At 32.9% G+C, this 19,837-nt stretch overlaps 1 pseudogene; it reads left to right on the forward strand.

Annotated features, from left to right (window-relative positions):
- The first annotated feature begins 11,471 nt into the window (after positions 1–11,471).
- On the forward strand, positions 11,472–12,093 carry LOC121027669 (bis(5'-adenosyl)-triphosphatase-like; annotated as a pseudogene).
- The last annotated feature ends 7,744 nt before the right edge of the window (positions 12,094–19,837 follow it).

Genomic DNA, 19,837 nt, shown 5'->3' on the forward strand with positions numbered 1-19,837 from the left:
TGATGAATATAATACAATAGGACTAAATCTAAGTACAACATAAACACAATAAAGGTAAATGAATTACAATAACACCAAAAACAATTTGGATATTAAAAATCACACACAACTCAATGCTTACAAAGACACAGTGAAGCATAATTATACAAGAAGAATAAAAGTAAAAGAACTGATAAAGACATGCCAGAGAAATAATCAAGGAAATCTGGTGTGGCTACACTAATTTCAGTCAAATAGAATACAACACAATCAGGTTATAAGGGTTTTCTCTTTCACACACATAAATGTAAGTGCAATTCATGGGTCTTAAGGCATGAGATCAACTATTAAGGAGGAAGGAGTAGAAAGCTAACATCCTCTTTCTTTAAGAAATCTTCTGAAAGTTGCACATAGTGTTTCTTTTGTACCCCTTAACCAGATATTAGTGATATGGTCCCACCTATATGTGGAAGAAGCTGGGAAATATCCTCATATTCCAGAATACCAATGCCCAGTTGGATGTCATTCAAGGCTTCTCTTACTATGGAGTGTTTGGTAAACAGATACTTGAAGAAAACAAGGAGATTGTCATAGTCCCAACAACATATTAAAACAGAAACCATAACATATTAAAACACTTAGATGACCAGAAATCAAAGCCTTTGAAAACTCATTTCATCAATAGCAGAATATATATTAAATCGTACCTCTTGAATTCATTTGCCCTAATGAAAACTGCATTTTTTTTCATAGTTTGGTAGATATATGTCTTCAGGAACCAAACCTACTAGTTTTTTTATTTTTTTCTAGTATATTTTATTAACAGTTAATAAAAATACAAGACATTCATAGAGAAAAGTTGACACAGTTGCAAAACCAGTATTAAAAACAGATTGATGTTTCTAGAAACATTACCTAAATATTTTAAACAAAGAGATGTTGCTTCCTGTTCCCCTTTTCCTCCTTTTCCACCTTTAGGGAAGGGAAAGAAAAAGTGTTAATTGCTTTTAAACTTACCTTAAATATATGTTTATTGTTAGAACCCACATGTAAATGAGGCCTTAGAATATTTAAGACTATTTCCTACTTTTTTATGTGTAGCTTCCTGTTATAAGGAATCAAATATTGGAAAATATTTGAATTTGTACTAACATAAATTAGAACATACAAAGAAAGTAATAATAGAAAAAAATGTCCTGGTGAAGATATAGGTATGCCCATATATCAATGAATGTGTGCCTGTAGGTGGATATACAATATCATTGATTGTATAATCAATATGTCTGGAAAACATACTCATCTTAGTCATAGTTTCCAGAACAATGTGATTAGAATGCTGTTAATGTGCTCACATCTTCATTTGAAAATATAATATCTCTTGCAAATAATAAAGCCATTCAATTTAAAAATAGCATTTTTGTCATTTCAATAGCTCCTAAAATACTTTTTCATTTCTGTTTTAATAAAAGAGGTATCTCAAAATATTAAAAAATTTAGCTGGAGGGACAAAATGTACTGTGAATATATGTGACAAATTTTATTTTTCTGAAATATGTATTGGCTAGCTGCTGTCATTATTAGAATCTCCAAGTATAATATTTTTAGTTATTACTTTTACTGACACATATTACAGAAACTGAGTAGACATACACTGCAGGATTTGGTAAAATGGGATATAATTCAAAGAAATTGTACTATTGAACTCTTAAAAATCACATATAAGGTTAAAACATAAATGTGCTATTAACAAAGAGTTATTACCTTACTGTATAATGCCTTCCCAAATTTAATTTATGACTGATTTACTTTATACCATTGAATGAACTTTCTTTGTTTTTTTTTTTTTTTCCCATGGCTTCATTATTACTCAATTTAAGTCAAGTAGCAGAATTATTTATGCTACTGTGTTAGAACATATAACTAAAATACAGCCCAAGTCTTTCTCATTGAGAACAAGCACTTAACTCCTTTAAGCAACATAGGAATCTTTAAGGTTCTTGGTTGTGGACTAGATTTTCTGATTGTCGTGAGTCTGTGACATTAATCAACGTATTGTAATGCTCTGAGCAAACATTTATTCATCTATAAAATGGGGATAAGAAAATTCTCTTCATAGGGGCAAATGATAATCAAATGAGATTGTACATGCTAACCTACTATTCAGAGTCTTATAAATAGAAGAGACTTAACAAATACTAAAGTAATATGAATATTAATATACAAGACCATTAACCTAATTAATTGATCATTTTCTCATTTGTAATGTGTTCCCATCAATATCGAAATATATTTGGTTATGGAGTCATATATATTTTTTTAAGAAAACACAACCAAAAATAAAGTTAGTGCTACCAGGGGTGTCTGGGTGGCTCAGTAGGTTAAGTATCTGACTCTTGATTTCAGCTCAGATATGATCTCAAGGTTCTGTGCCCACAGTGGAGCCTGCGGGGATTATCTCTCTTCCCACTCTTTCTCTGCCCCTCTCCCACTCATGTGTGCATGCGGGCACATGCCTGCCAGCTCTTTTTCTCTCTCAAAATAAATAAATAAACATTTAAAAATGTTAGTACTACCAAATTAACTCTTTAATAAATAACAACATGTGTGTACTATATAGTATACATAACATATAATATTGCATCTATTTTATAATGAACTACACGTAGAAATAATATAAAATACTGAAAAATTATTATGGGTTTACATGTAGTATAAAAGGTCAATAAATTAAAAGTATGCATTAAAATGACACTATGGAGTACAAAATAACTAAAGGTAGATATTTAATTAGCTTTGGCACAGATGGGTATTTATACATTAAATATGAATTACAGAAAATACAGAAATTCTGCATTTTTCTGCATAGGAGAAAATAGAAACATTAGAAAAAAAATTACAACTCAGGGCGCCTGGGTGGCTCAGTCAGTTAAATGTCCGGCTTTGATGGGGCGCCTGGGTGGCGCAGTGGGTTAAGAGTCCGACTTCAGCCAGGTCACGATCTTGCGGTCCGGGAGTTCGAGCCCCGCGTCATGGCTCAGAGCCTGGAGCCTGTTTCCGATTCTGTGTCTCCCTCTCTCTCTGCCCCTCCCCCGTTCATGCTCTGTCTCTCTCTGTCCTAAAAATAAATAAACGTTGGAAAAAACAATTTTTTTAAAAAATAAATGTCCGACTTTGGCTTGGGTCATGATTTCACAGTTGGTGAGTTTGAGCCCCGCATCACGCACTGGCTGACAGCTCAGAGCCTGGAGCCTGCTTCAGATTCTGTGTGTGTGTCTCTCTCTGCCCCTAAGCCCACACCCCCTCTCAAAAAATAAAGAAACATTAAAACAAATTTAAAATAATTACAGCTTAAGGAGATAAACTAGTAAAACACAACAATGAACTCAAACAATATTCAAAATATGAAAAATATTTGTACCATAACTGATATTAACTTAATACCTATAGTAGAGAAAAACACTCCTATTATTTAACATACAAATTGGATAACTCAAAGGAAAAAAAGGTCAGTATACGTTCAGAAAATTCACAAAAATTGTCCAAAATTAAGTAAAAATAGAAAAAAAATTGTTTCTTTCCACTGCTGTCTATAGAAATGCAATCTAAAATAATGTTACCATTAGAAATTTCATTTTGCATGATGATGAAGCATATTAAGAGTGACAATGGTCAGGTTCAATGCATTCTTCTATAGAATTTATGATAACATACACCTTTCAGAAGTATAACTTTTCAATGCAGGACTATGGAGGACTAGTTTTACAAAATGTCCATATCCTTTCACAAAGTGCTGTGGTTAGCATGAAATATCGATACATTGGTCTTATTTTGTAAATATAGACACCCAAACATACTGCCTACACGTATACCCATGTTCAGATATACATTGTATAAAGATGCGCACCAATACAAAACAGTAATTATTCAATTAGGTGTTAGTGATTTTGATCGTTTTATGCATTTTGCAATGGCAGAAAATTATTTTGCACAATAATAATATATTCTTAATTTTGTAATTAGAATTAAAACAATATATTTTCATTTGGATGAAAATAAAGTTAAGGAGTCATATATAAGAAATATTCAAGTTTATTAAAACCTCTGCTTTAGAAAGCCAAGATTAATGATATATAAAAGTCTTGTTATTGTTGGTAAGACCGAGATAAATGCATGAATATTTATCTTTTAATAGATTTTGAGTTTGATTTAATGAAGTTTTAATGTTATACTTTATAATACACCACTATTTCCTATATAGTATGAAGGATCGTAATTGGAATATATGGTCCAATTCACATTCAATTAGTGATATACTATTTCATACTAAAACTTGTGCTGCTGCTAACTCTTTTAATTTGTGGAGACTGTATTCTAATTAGATTTTATAATGATAATTCAAAGAAATTATCTAGTAAAATCTCTTAGTTGTTTTTATTTCCCTTTAGAGAAGGTTATTAATTATTGAATTCATCAAATTCTAATCTGTACAAAAAGACTAGTTCCTTTGGTGACTTAATAATTATAAGAAATGACCTAAAACTGGTACCATAATTATAAAACTAAAACATATATTTGATGTACAAATATAACATAATATGATTAACATCATTGTTGGAAAACTATTTTTTTAAATATCAAATCTTTCTTAAAAGACATCAATAATACAGATAGTTGCAAAAAGAACACTATTTTCAAATACAAACTAAATATCTAATAAATAAAATATCTGAATAGAAATAAAATAAATTTTAACTTTTAAACAGTGTCAAATTCTAAAATATTAATAAATTGATAACGCAAAATGATTTCAGAATGTGGGAAAACAAGAAATTGATTGTATGGCTTGCAAAGGTGCATATCAGAACAGTTTTCTAGAAGACCATTTCACAATATATATCAGAAACAGTAAAGTTTTGTATTTTTACTTGGAGAAATTTATTCCATAAAATTATAACTTGTTACATATTAGTTTAATTTGATGACTATTTGTCATCACATTGGTTATTAAAATGAAAAGATGGACATATCCAAAAATGAGAAAACTGGTTTATAAAAATTAAGTTAATTCTATACGATGGTCAGTTGTATAATGTTCAATCATTTAAATGCCTGCACTCTACACACCCCTAGGTTCATTTCAGCATTGTTTATAACAGCCAAGATATGGAAATAACCTAAGTTTCCATCCATAGGTGGATGAATAAAGAAAATGTGGCATATATATTAAATGGAATGTTATTCAGACATAAAAAGAATAAAATCTTACCATTTGTGACAACATGGATGGACTTAGAGGGTATCATACTAAGTAGAATAAATCAGTCAGATAAAGATAAATACCATATCATTCCACTAATAGTTGAGTTAAAAACAATGCACAGGGGCGCCTAGGTGGCGCAGTCGGTTAAGCGTCCGACTTCAGCCAGGTCATGATCTCGCGGTCCGTGAGTTCGAGCCCCGCGTCAAGCTCTGGGCTGATGGCTCAGAGCCTGGAGCCTGTTTCCCATTCTGTGTTTCCCTCTCTCTCTGCCCCTCCCCCATTCATGCTCTGTCTCTCTCTGTCCCAAAAATAAATAAACGTTGAAAAAAAAATTAAAAAAAAAAAAAACAATGCACAAACAAACAGCAAATTCATAAATACAGAGAATACACTGGTAATTGCCAGAGGAGAGAGGAACCAGGGAAATGGGCAAAAAAGTGAAGGAAATTAAGACATACAAACTTTCAGTTATAAAATATGTAAGTCACAGAGATAAAACTATAACATAAGGAATATACTTAATAATATTGTCATAATGTTGTATGGTGACTGATGGTAAATAAATGTATCATGGTGGGCACTGGGTGGTATATAGAATTGTAGAATCTCTATGTTGTGCACCTGAAACTAACAGGGCATTGTATGTTAGCTATATTTAAATAATATTTTTTTTAATTCTTAAAAAAAAACTCTCAAGAAATGTTTAAAAAATGAATAAAATAAAATTGTGATAATTTGAGATTTTTGTTCAATATTTGTTATATTTTGTACATCAATAATTAAAATTTATACAAATGTAAAATTGTTTAATAGTATGGAAAAATGCTTACTACACATTTAATATGTAAACTCCTAGCTTACAAAATAATATAAACTGGTAATTTTTTATGATGTGTATATTTACAGATATGCTTTAGTTAAAAAAATAAAACATATCCTTTTGTCTGTGTTTATCATAAATAAAAAGCATAAACATAAGAAATAAAAATTAAACAGAATAGTTTTGTTAAAGTGGAAAGTGATATTTTTCATTGTGTTCCTTGGATCAAAATACCTTTTTATATTTGAATTATCTTTGATTGTTATTCATACACAAGATTTACATGCGTAGGATAAATGCTTATAAACCATAGAATAGCATGAAAATAAGAAATTGCTTTATTTTAGGGACGCCTGGGTGGCTCAGTTGGTGGAGTGTCTGCCTCCTGATTTCGGCTCGGGTCATGATCTCATGGTTGGTGAGTTCGAACCCCACATCAGGCTCTGCACTGATGGCATGGAGCCTGCTTGGGATTCTCTCTCTCCTCTCTCTGCCCTTCCCTTGCTCATGCTCTCTCTCTGAAAATAAATAAATAAAATTAAAAAAAAATAAATTGTTTTATTTTAATTATTAGGTATTAGTAAGCAATAGCTGAGATAAAATTAAGTTTCATGTGCCATTAAGTTCACCTTTGGCATCGCAGGTGTGATGAGAGTTATATTATTTCTAAATATTCTTTCTGGACTAATCTACATGCTTGCAGTAGTTACTTATTCCATGATGGCTATGATAATAGCACCTGTGGATGGTGGATTAAAACATTTTTTCAAAGCTGAGAAATTGCCATGGAATTACATTCTGTCTTGGACAATATATCTTTGCATAAACAAGACTACTGAAAGTAGGAGAAAATCCAAGAAAATACAGCATAGAAATAGTAACCAGAATTTTATATGCCTTCTCTCCCTCCTACTACTTTTTATTTTCATTTTTCATAAACATTGCATTATCTTCATATTAACTCTTGCACAAAATGAATGGTGTGTGTGTGTGTGTGTGTGTGTGTGTGTGTGTGTGTGTATGTGTGTGTAGTCATGGTTTAATTTAAGAGTCTTTTGGGTAAAGGAATCACTGAACTGTAAAATAGAAGTGACCCAGATTACTGCAGGGAGTCTTGCCTGCTGCTATTAACCCTTACCTCTGTAAAGTAAACCTGTGAGCAAAGAAAGATTCTCACAGCATGCTGTGACCAACATCAATGGGAGCAGAAAAGAATTATAAATAGATGTAGTAGGTAAAATGAAGACAAAAATCTTCAGGAAGCCTGAACACGAAATATCAAATACTTAAGTTTACTTACATAATAATTGACATCAAGTTTTAGCTTCACCTTTCAAATTTAGTTGATTCCTGAGTATGGAGAATAATCATTCATCTATACAGTAATAAGGATCATAATAAAAAAGCGATTTTAGATATTGTAAACATAAACTCATGGGATTAAATATGATCATTTAATGGGGATTGATCTATAGTGAAATAGTATTATTAAGAAAATACTGGATCATAGTCTATATGCATTTACATTTACATTGTCCTATAAACCCCATCATTTTTTAAATAATACAGGAGGGAAATCCTTCCATGACCATTACAGTCCAAATATTCAAGTTAGATTTAATTCCTTGCTTGTTCTCTGACATTATATGTGCTTCTTTTACTTTTTTGAGAATTAATTTAAATCCCATCAACATATAAAATTCCCTTTGTATTTAAAACAATATTAAACAAGACATATATTTTTATTTGATTAATCTTCTAAAAAAGAATAAAACTTACATTCATAATTATAGAATTTTTCTGAGTGTCAGAGACTCTGAGAAAGGAAGTCAACCTTTCTGCAAAGGCCACTGAACCAATTTATAAGTGATCAGCCATCCAAGAAATCTGAAAGTTCTGGTTTTATTTATTCACTGAAAGGAGACAGAGCTTCCTATATTTATTTCACATTCTTATGACATGACAAGAAATTCCTTTTTCTTAATGTGACTAAAACTGGGAACTTCCAAGTTGATATACCAGTAATGCTAGTCTTCCTCTATATTACCCGTTCCAAGTTTCAATACTTTTATTCAGTCTAATAATGCCTGAAAGCAATGGAATCAACATAATCATAGAAGTGGTTTCTATAGTAACTTTTATCCTGATGATAGCTCACGTTTTTAATGACCTTTATACCAACTTGTTAAGATGAACAGAAAAATTGTATATCAGCATAATATAGTTGGGCTTGCAAATCCTCAAGGATTATCTTTTAGAATGTCCTTAACTTACAGATGTGTAAACATGGGGCTGCAGATGGTTTAGTAACTCAAAGAAGGTCTTAGAACGATTGCCGTGTTAGGACTAGTGTCAAAGACTGACTTTCAATCATTCAACCAGTATCCATTATTATTTCAGAATCTACCTTAAATAATAACAGAATTTTAGAATTGGTTATTGCATTCATGATGTTGTGCAACCATCACTGCTATTTGTTTCCGAACATTTTTATCACACTAAGTAGAAATTCAGTATGTATTAAGCAATAACTCGTCATTCCTGCCTCCTCTAGTCCCTTAATCTATCCTGCCTCTATGAATTTGTTTATTCTAGATATCTCATACAAGTGAAAACATACCATATTTGTCCTTTTCTGTATAGTTTATTTAATTTAACATAGTGTTTTCTGGTCCATCCATATTGTAGGGTGTAGGTAACTGTTTATGTTACCACCAACAATGCACAAGTGTTCTTATTTCTTCACATCCTTGTCAATACTTTTGTTTTCCATCCTACTTAGTTGTCAATATTGCAGACATCCTAGTAGATATGAAGTGGAATCTCACTAATTTGAATTCCCATATTGACTAATCATGTTGAGCATCTTTTCAGGTACTTATCGGTCAGTTGTATATATACTTTGGACAACTATCTATTCAAATCCTTTGCCTGTTTTTAACTGGCTTCTCTTTTTGGCATTGAATTGCTCTTTATGTATTCTGGATACTAAATCCTTATCAGATATTTATGATTTATAAATATTTTCTCTAGTACTGTAGGTTGTGTTTTGATTATAGTTTTAATGTTTTTATAAAGTAATTCATGTGAGATTTTTAATTTAAAAATGACATATTGTAAAAAACTAGCAAAGTAACACTAAAATTTATTAAATGAGTTAATATAAGTTTTACAATTACTAATGGGAGCACATGCTGTATTTGAAAATTCTTCCTGGATCTCATTCTGTTAGAAAGAGACTATTCTAGGGCACCTGGGTGGCTCAGTCGGTTAAGCCTCCAACTTCAGCTCAAGTCATGATCTCCCAGTTTGGTTGGTAAGTTTGAACCTTGCACTGGGCTCTTTGCTGACAGCTCAGAGCCTAGAGCCTGCTTCAGATTCTGTGTTTCCCTCCCTCTTCCCCTCCTCTGCTCATATTCTGTGTCTCTCTGTCTCTCAAAAATAAATAAACATTTTTAAAAATCTTAAAAAAGACTATTCTTATTTGCCTGAGATATATTCAAATTCAATCATTCCAATAAATGTTATGAGTCATGTTAATCAGCTGTTATTTATGGAAATTCTTCTTAAAGAGATGCTCAATAAGTATACAAATCATGAAAAATTCTTGCACAAGTTTAGCAAACTATAAATAAAAATTATCTTCCTTAATATTATGATTAATATATTAGAAAACTATCACAAAAATATTATGTTACACACACAACATTATGTAAACTTGAGAAATATTACTGCCTGTTAAATACAGAAGAAGATAACATGACTATTGGTCACTTGATGGTCAACATTTAGCAGAACATACTAAGCAAAACTTGAAGGGTAAAAATATAATATAAATTACTAAGAAGATAATGTTATGCATAAGGACTCCCAGATGAAAAAGTTTGCACAGAAAGGTACCTACCTTCAAAAATTCAGATGGCTATTCAATGAGAAAGAATGAAATATGGCCCTTTGTAGCAACGTGGATGGAACTGGAGAGTGTGATGCTAAGTGAAATAAGCCATACAGAGAAAGACAGATACCATATGGTTTCACTCTTATGTGGATCCTGAGAAAGTTAACAGAAACCCATGGGGGAGGGGAAGGAAAAAAAAAAAAAAAGGGGGTTAGAGTGGGAGAGAGCCAAAGCAAAAGAGACTCTTAAAAACTGAGACCAAACTGAGGGTTGATGGGGGATGGGTATTGAGGAGGGCACCTTTTGGGATGAGCACTGGGTGTTGTATGGAAACCAATTTGACAATAAATTTCATATATTGAAAAAAAAATTCAGATGGCCATTTCACCATTAAAGCCATTTTGGTGACAAAAACAAAACAAAATAAAACCTTACGATACGTATACGCTGATATTTTCTCAAGTCTGTCTTGGGTGGTTTTTCTCTGTTTAAGTTTTTAAAGCAGAAGTTCTCAAGGTCAGAAAATATTCTTGTTTAGTTTTAAGAGTTCATCGATTTAATATGTCCAAGAATAAAACACAATTAAATATTTGCATAATACGAGTAAGTATTCTTTTCAGAGCATTCTGATGATTTAAATATTTTTGCATTGATCTAAATACTCCTTTGTGATTACATAGAGTAAATATATTCTATCCAAAGGTGCACCCTGTGCCATGAATATATTTGCTAATCTAGAAAAACAGAAAATATTTTCAGTAGAAATGACATCCTATAATAGGTTAGTTTCCTGAAAACTTTGGGAACAAAGAGAATTTTAAAACAATATTGATAAAACTGACCCTATAGTACAATGAATAAATTACTATCATCTCTGTTGTTCAGGTGGCTAATCTGTGAGTTTACGAGGTTAATAATTTGTCAAAATATAAATGAAAACAAGACTGATTCTCCACACAGTCAGTGCTTCCATCAATTCCATTGTTTTTGCAACAATTAAGGACAGAAAACAGGTTTTGAGAGATAATAATAAGAGCCTGTTGATGATTTCTTGTGCTGGAATAAAAAGAGACAGAAGTAGATATGTTAGATGCTGGATAGATAGATAGATAGATAGATAACAGATAATTCATTGTATGTGTGCTTCAAGCCACAGTTACTGGACTCAGTGTCTTAAACAGAATATTACTAGGTAATTTGTTTTTTTTTTTTGAAAGTAAACTTGAATAAGATATTTAAGAAAAGATAAAAGTATACATCATCACTAAGTGGGTTTATTCCAAGTATGTAAAACTGTTTCAGTGTTCAGAAAAATTAGTATAATCAATCAGATCATCAGGCTAAAAAAAAAAAAAAATCACACCCTCAAATGAATAAAATCAGAAAAAAAAAAGACAAAATCTAACATCCCCTTTCATGATGATGGAAAAAAATGGAAAAAGAACAAAGACAACAAAAAAACCTCTCAGCAAACTAAAAATAGAGGGGAACTTCCACACCTCAAGTGTGAGGAAATGGCATTCAGATTCACCAAGTCTTCCATGGTGTTTCTCAAAGCAGGACTGTCCTTTTCATTCATGAACAAGAAACATAGAGTGCCAAGACCTGTCCTTGTGTGTCCTCTTCAGCCAGTGGAGCTTTTTTGAAATCTGGGTCCTGATGAAGTGCCCAAATTGTTTCAAGCAACCCAAAGAGTCAGGATGGTGGTGGGGAAGCATTCCAGAGGACTTGTCTCACCTATTCCATAAAGGATGGCCCAAAGCAAGATGGACCAAAAAGCACATTCCCATCCACAGTCTTCTCAGAAAGGCTAGAGATTTTCACGGAAACGATGGCTTCTATGATGGGGTCCAGCACCATGATGAAGAGGAGGAAAACTCATCAAATTTGTGGAGACCAGAGGAGGAAATGGTGGCAGAGGCTGCTGCACTGTGGTTTGCTTTCAGTGGGGCCGGCAGGTCAGTGACTCCAACAAATCCCAAGGCAGAAAGAAAAGGCTCTGATTCTCTAAGACTCTGCAGCTTTGGAAATGCTAAGCAGATTTTATGACAACCTACAACTCAGCAACCAATTGTGAAGCATTTTACTACACTTGTGGAAGGCATGGTGATTATGTTTCCATCCAGATGGCTGACAGGCTAACGAAAACAAAGGCGTAGACAGCCCTTTTACACTTCCTCGGTTACACGCTTCCAATAAAACTTTTTCTAAATTGCCTCTTGGCCTGCATGGAAATAAAATGGTGGTTAAAATATAGTTTTTTTGGGGGGCGCCTGGGTGGCGCAGTCGGTTAAGCGTCCGACTTCAGTCAGGTCACGATCTCGCGGTCCGTGAGTTCGAGCCCCACGTCGGGCTCTGGGCTGATGGCTCAGAGCCTGGAGCCTGTTTCCGATTCTGTGTCTCCCTCTCTCTCTGCCCCTCTCCCGTTCATGCTCTGTCTCTCTCTGTCCCAAAAATAAATAAACGTTGAAAAAAAAAATTAAAAAAAATATATATATAGTTTTTTTTAAAATTTTTATCAAAAAATTTTGATAAATACCATGCACAAAAACCCTATATCATACTTAATGGTGAGAAACTAGATGCCTTCCCCTAAGATTGGGAAACAAATCGACGGTCCCTGTCATCACTTTTATTCAACACCATACTGGAAGTCCTAGCTGATGGAAAAAGTTAAGAAAAGAAAAGACACACATGCTGTGAAGGAGGAAATAAAACTCTCCCTATTAACGGATGATATGATAGTCTGTGTTGAAATCTGTAAGAATCAATATAAAAATTCCTGGTACTACTGAATATAGCAAGGTAGCAGCATACAAGGTTAATTTGAAAAGCCAATTGCTTTCCTTTGTACTAGCAATAAATAAATTTAATTTGACATTTAAAATACATTATGCACAAAAATTAGATGACGTAAGTGAAAAACTTCCTAAGTATGTACAAGGACTATATGAGGAAAACTACAAGACTTTGATGACAGAAGTCAAAGGTCTCACTAAATAGAGGGATATTGTATGATCATGAATAAAAAATTCAGTATTGTTAAGGTGTTAGTTCTTCCAAACTTGATCTATAGAGTCTACACAATCCTATACAAAATCCTAGCAAGTTATTTTGTAGATATCAACAAACTGATTCTAAGATTTATATAAAAAGACCCAACAATATTTAACACAATGCTGAAAAAGAAGAAAAAAAGTCAGAGGATTGACATTACCAAGCTTCAAAGCTACCGTAACCAGCACAATGTGGTATTGAGAAAGAATAGACAGATCAATGAAATAGAATAGAAAGCACAGAAATAGACCCACACAAATATAGTCAACTGATCTTTGATAAAAGAGCAAAGGCAAATCAATGGGGAAGTCTTTTCAGCCTATGACACTGGAGCAGTTGGATATCTACATGCAAAAAAATAATAATAATCTATATACAGACTTTACATATTTCATAAAAAGTACCTCAAAATGAATCACAGATCTAAAATGTAAAATGCAAAACTACAAAACTCTTAAGAGATGATAAGTGAAAATCTGACTTTAGATGTGGCAATAACTTTCCAGATAACAACATTAAAAGCATTATCCATGAGTGTAATAAATGATAAGTTGGACTTCATTAAAACAAAAACTTCTGCTCTGCGAAAGACACTGTGAAAAGCATTAAGACATAAGAGACTAATAGGAGAAAACAAATATCAGATAAAGACAGTTATCCACAATATATAATGGACACTTAAAACTCAACAATAAGAAATCAAAAAAATCCAGTTAAAACTGGGCAAGAGATCTGGACAGAAACCTCAGAGAAGATGTACAAATAGCAACTAAGCATAGGAAAAGAAGCTCAGTATCCTATGTCATCAGGGAATTGCAAATGCAAACCACAATGATTACATCACTACACACTTAGAGTGGCTAAAATCCAAAAAACAAGCAACACCGAATGCTGATAAGAATGTGGAACAGCAGGATATCGCATTCATTGCTGGTGGAATGTAAACAGTACAGTGACTTTGGAAGAGAGTTTGGTAGTTTCTTACAAAGCTAAATAGTCTTGTCAGATGATTTCATAGTCATGTGCCAGTTTAGGTGAAAATTTGTAGCACATTACTAAGTGAAAGAAAACAGTCTTAAAGACTGCATACTGTACAATGGCAAGTATATGCCATTTGGGAAGAGCAAAACTAAAGGAATAAAAGGTAAGTAGTTGGCAATTTGGGGTTTGGGGAGAGGATGAATCATCTATATGGTAATGGATTAGAGTTGGGACATCAGTAAGAACTCATTTTTCACTTGATGTAATTGTAGGTGGCTATATAAAGAGCTAGCATTTACATATATCTGTATATATACAAAGTTTAGTCTATACTAACTATAACTATATAAATATAACTGACCATATTTTCAAAATGACACTCCAGTAGCAATGAACATGCTTAATGCCCAGATCTTGATTTTTAATACCATTAGCTAATAAAAGGAATGAAGGCTCTGTGGAGAAACACTAATGTTAGGACTGGGGTAGGAAATACACAGGATGAGCCTTGAACATGTTGTCGTGCCAGAAAGTAAGGAAGTGCTCAAAACACACCCACATCCACATACCCCACACCCCGCCTCCAACCACAATCATGCTTTCTAATGGGGTATGTTAAAGAGACACAGGATCCCACTGAAAGAGCACCTAATGGCCAAAGTGAGAATGATGTATGCAACAAAATAAACATGGCATTATTGGATTTTAACCCAAATTATAAAATAACTATCCATATACTCATACTCTTAAAAAACCGTCCTATAATATTCTTAATACTCCTCTAAACTGGTAAAGTCAGTCAGTGGAATTCTGAGACACTTTCATAGCCAGGAAAACCTAAGGAGACAAGACAACTAATGATATGTGGCATCCTGGATGGGATAATGGAACAACAACAAAATACATGAGCTAAAATCTAAGGAGATCTGAGTAAACTATGAACTTTAGCGAATAATAATGTACCAATATTTATTTATTTGTTTGCTTGTTTATTTACTATAGCAAACATACCGTTACCTTATACTAAAATAAGATGTCAAAAACAGGGAAAATTGTGTATGTCTATAGCGGGGCATATGTGGGAACTCTCTATACTGCCTTCTTAAATTTTCTGTAAATAGAGTACCGATCTAACAAATAAACCTATTAATAAAAAAAAAAAAAAACTACCCTTATTTCACCACCTCCATGGAAGTATAGCTTATTTTCTTTCCAAATAGTAATTTATAGTTCAGAAAGATACAATGGAATAAAAGTTTTAAAAATACACATAATTTAGTTTTTAATTACTCTCCAAATACTGGCTTCTGATACTAGGAGAAAAATGTGCATTAGTAAGATGAAATAGAAAGCTTACATTGTAACAGATCGATTGACAAATGAACAGATCAACATGGCAAAATAGCATTGAAATTTTTTGGGGGGTGGGGGCACACACCATTATTTGAGGGCTTTAGGGAAATTTGGAAACAGATTTGTACATATAAATTAAGTCATATTACATTGTACAAATATATATTACATAGATATTCAATATATATATATACATATACATATAATTGGTGTATATTATGAACAAGATGTATGTTTTATTATTGATCTTCTTTATAAAATAATTAAAATTGTCAAAGATGTGGGTTTATTTCCTAAATTATTTTATATTACAAAGATCAATCACCCATTTTAATAAACTTCAGTTTATTACCTCTTTGCATTTAATATTTTCTTAATCTGTGTATTAAAGCATTAATATGCATTTTTAAAGTCTTATGTTGTAATTTGAACTTTATAGCAATAACAATTTAATTTTTACTTGCTTGCAAATAATGTATTGTTCTTTCAAGAACATTTTTCTCAGTTACCAGTGTGACAAAAACTCCCTGTAGAATTTCTTAAAAAATTATTTCAATGTTGCACAAGTGAGCAACTTAACTGCATTACCCTAATTTTTTCTTTATCCTTTTTTAAAAAAAAAATTAACGTTTATTTTTGAGAGAGGCACAGAGTATGAGCTGGGGAGGAGGAGAGAGAGAGGGAGACAGAGTGTGAAGCAGGCTCCAGGCTCTGAGCTGTTAGCACAGAGCCAGAAATGGAGCTCAAACTCACAAACCTCAAGATCATGACCTGAGCCGATGTCAGATGCTTGACTGAATGAGCCACCCAGGCAGCCCTATCCTATTTTTTTCCTAATGAAAATGACTTATCCTTTCCCTATTATCAGAGCACTGTGAGTTCATATATCAAGAGGTAGGCTTAATAAATCCTCTCTCCCTAAAAGCTCTCCTCAGACCAACCATTAAAAAATTTCAGCTTTTTGTTTTCAGTTAAATACAACATTTTGTGTATATAACATATTACTTTAGCAAATATCATTCATGATAAATTTTATACTGAGAGTGCTAGTCTGGGTGAAAAGATGGTAAATCTTGAATGAAGAGCTTTTAAGATAAATTTGCAGTGGTTTATGCCTTATGGTAAAGGTCTCTATACTGATAAATATATATATGTATATAATATTCATATATTGATAGATATATTTTAAGTTTACTATGTAGTTAAATATTTAATGGAATTATTCTTAACGATTAGAGATCATGTTTCCATACTCGAAATGACATTTTTTATTCTAAAGAAATATGTTATATGTATTCATCGATCACTTAAATGTGCTATACAAAACTATGTGCCATTAATGCAAATCTGTGATGTGCGGAATAAATAGTATTATAATTGGGTACCTTTAAATATATGATCGAAATATTTTAAAGCAAAATTATGCTGGCTACATTTTATATACCTTTGGATATTCAAGATGTATTATATTTATTAAAAAATGATATTTGGGGCGCCCGAGTGGCTCAGTTGGTTTAGTGTCCAACTTCAGCTCAGGTCATGATCTCGCAGTTTGTGAGTTGGAGCCCAGTGTCGGTCTCTGTGCTGACAGCTCAGAACCCGGAGCCTGCTTCACATTCTGTGTCTCCCTCTGTCTCTGCCCCTCTGCTGCTCATGTCCTGTCTCTCTCTCTCAAAAATAAAAATAAAATCAACATTAAAAAAATGTTTTAAAAATGATATACATTGGGGATACTATCTATTTTATAAAGTCTTCAGAAACTTTTGACTGAATATTTATAAACATACATGCACACTAATACACACACATGTATATACACATATGGATTCAAATAAGTCATTTAGTTCATCTATTTATGAAAATATGAATTTACACTCCTTAACAGAAACTATGGTTGACCCAAGTACTCAGAAACGAGAGAGAAGATACTTCATTTACCAAACAAGCACATCTTGTTGAGATCTCAGCTCTCAGGACTGTGAAGAAAGCGTGGTGAAGATTCTGTTCTGATGAGGGTGGGGAGATTGGCAAAGAGACCTCTGACCTTCAGAGGCAATAGGCAGGAGCCATCACTCAGGATATATTCTACATACTGTAAGTTGGGAGTTTCAGTGTCTGTGTCCTATGATAGCACAGTGGTAAGGGCTCTACTGAGCAGTGGGGCCTTGTGATACAGGTACTCCTTTTTATGTAGGCTCCGGGTTGGAGACTGTAGCTAAGCTAGAGGTTCTATGGTCTATGTAATACCCTTTAATAAATGTATTTCCTTCTTGGGGGAAAAAAGAGAAATGAGCAAGTAGAAGAAATGGAAAAAAATAATGTATATTTGAAAATTTCACACTCTCCTTTAAAGTTGTTTTGTTTTTTTCCTAGTCCAATGCTTCTCAACAAGGGAAGCAGGGCTCGCTCGGGGACCAGTTGACAACGTCAGCAGACATTTTTGGTTGTCCTAACCTGGTGGGTGTTGTAACTGGCATCTAGAGGGTGGTGGGCACGGATGCTACTAAACATGTTGTGATGTACAGTTAAGACCCCTACAACAAGAAAATTATTGGGCCCAAATTTCAATGGTGCTATGTTGAGAAAATCTGTTGTGGGGGGGGGGGCGGAGGGATAAAAATTCTAGCAGGCAGGGTGTGTCTAATGGCACTTAAACAATTTTAGAAACAATATATCCAATACTCAACTTTATGTTTTGTGTAATAAGCAGCCTGCTGGCTTCACAAGGCTTAGGCAAAATCTATTACAGGTGTGATTGATATGTGACAGCCTGTTTGATGCTGAACCAAACAGCAGATGGACAATGGAATCTTTAAACTTATAGGTAGATGTGCTCATGTGACTGTAAAAAAACCAGAAATGGCAAAAAGACTGGGTACAGCATTAAGCTTTCCAGCATCTATGAAATGGACATTTAATTCATTTATAAATGTATAGGTCATTGTGGTCTCTGCAGGCCTCTTATAGATGTGCCTGAAAAATGAGTGGAGTCAAAGCAATGAAGCAGGAATCATGCGAAATAAGAGGATTTCCATTTGCTACATTAAAACTTTGAATAGTGGCTCAGTTGGTTAAACGACCGACTTCCGCTCAGGTCATGATCTCGTGGTTCGTGAGTTCGAGCCCCGGGGTAGGACTCTGTGCTGACAACTGGGAGCCTGGGGCTGGCTTCAGATTCTGCGGCTCCCTCTCTCTCTGCCCCTCCCCCACTTATCCTCTGTTTCTCTATATCAAAAATAAATAAAATGTAAAAAAAAAAAAAAAAGAAAATTAAAAAAACCTTTCAATTGTAAGCTTTTAACTTTTCATATGTTTAAATAAGTCAAAATTATAGAATATTAAAATATGATAGTAATAAATTAAATACATATTTGAATAAGTTTATTTGGCAATACAGTGAAATTTATCTTTAAAATCACCAAAATGTCAATTAAATTTGGAAAACTATATAACTAACATCAATAGGTTTATAAATCTATCAAAAAATGAATGTCAATTGTTTGTATGATTTAGATAACACTTGGGGCTTTGTAGTTATCATACAAACGTAGACTCAGAAAAAATTAACTTATTTTTAAAACAGTCATTTTTTTTTAATAAAGTAAACTAGCATAGAGTTTTAAGTCCTACAGCCTTCCTATTCTTAAAATGTTCTATTCTTTCAGTGCCAAAAAAGACTAATGAGATGGAAAAAGGATAATACAGTATAATATATATCCATACCAGTAATGCAATGAACTCAGGAAGGTAGTAAAAAAAAATCAATTAATTTTTATGGGTGTTTTAAGATTTCAATCTTAAATGGTTATTTTCAGAGCTATGTGTAAATGTTAAGATAACACAATGTAAAAGAGCAGATGGTCTTTTAAAGCATATAATCTGCATATAGATTCAATACTATTTTGATAATTTTCACATAACAAAACCCTTTGTAACTATCAGAAATCTAAATATACTTTGACTCGAGATGCACAAAACACCTATGTCTCAAACAATTAATTTTAAAATTACGTTTCTTATCTATCTTTAACTGCTCCCATTAACAACACAGGCACACAGTTCAGTGATCACATCCATGATTTAAAGTAGAATGCAGGTTCGATTATTTTCATTTTTGTCTTTAAAAATAATAATTACTTGCAAGCATTTATTAGTGTAGGACCTAAAAGAATGAAAAATCCAAAACACGTGGTTTCCATCCAAATACTAAAGAAGGCATCTGATTTTTGTGAGTACAGGAACCTAATTTTTGCATTCCTTTAGTCTATCCTGAAGAAAAAATTAAATGAAAATATCATACAGGGTGTCTACATTGTACCATTTTGAATCCATTACCTATATATCTGAGAGGGGTCTCAGATACTATTTCAATCACTTTTATGTATTTGAATTGATAATTGTGACTACCAGGAGACTGTGCAAGACAAGTCACCAAGATGGGGTGGATTTTTCTTTTTTTTAATCTTTTGAGGCAATTTTCTCTTCAATC

The sequence above is a fragment of the Herpailurus yagouaroundi genome, unplaced genomic scaffold (genome assembly GCF_014898765.1).
Source record: "Herpailurus yagouaroundi ecotype Mexico unplaced genomic scaffold, PumYag 28, whole genome shotgun sequence".
Lineage (NCBI taxonomy): Eukaryota > Metazoa > Chordata > Mammalia > Carnivora > Felidae > Herpailurus > Herpailurus yagouaroundi.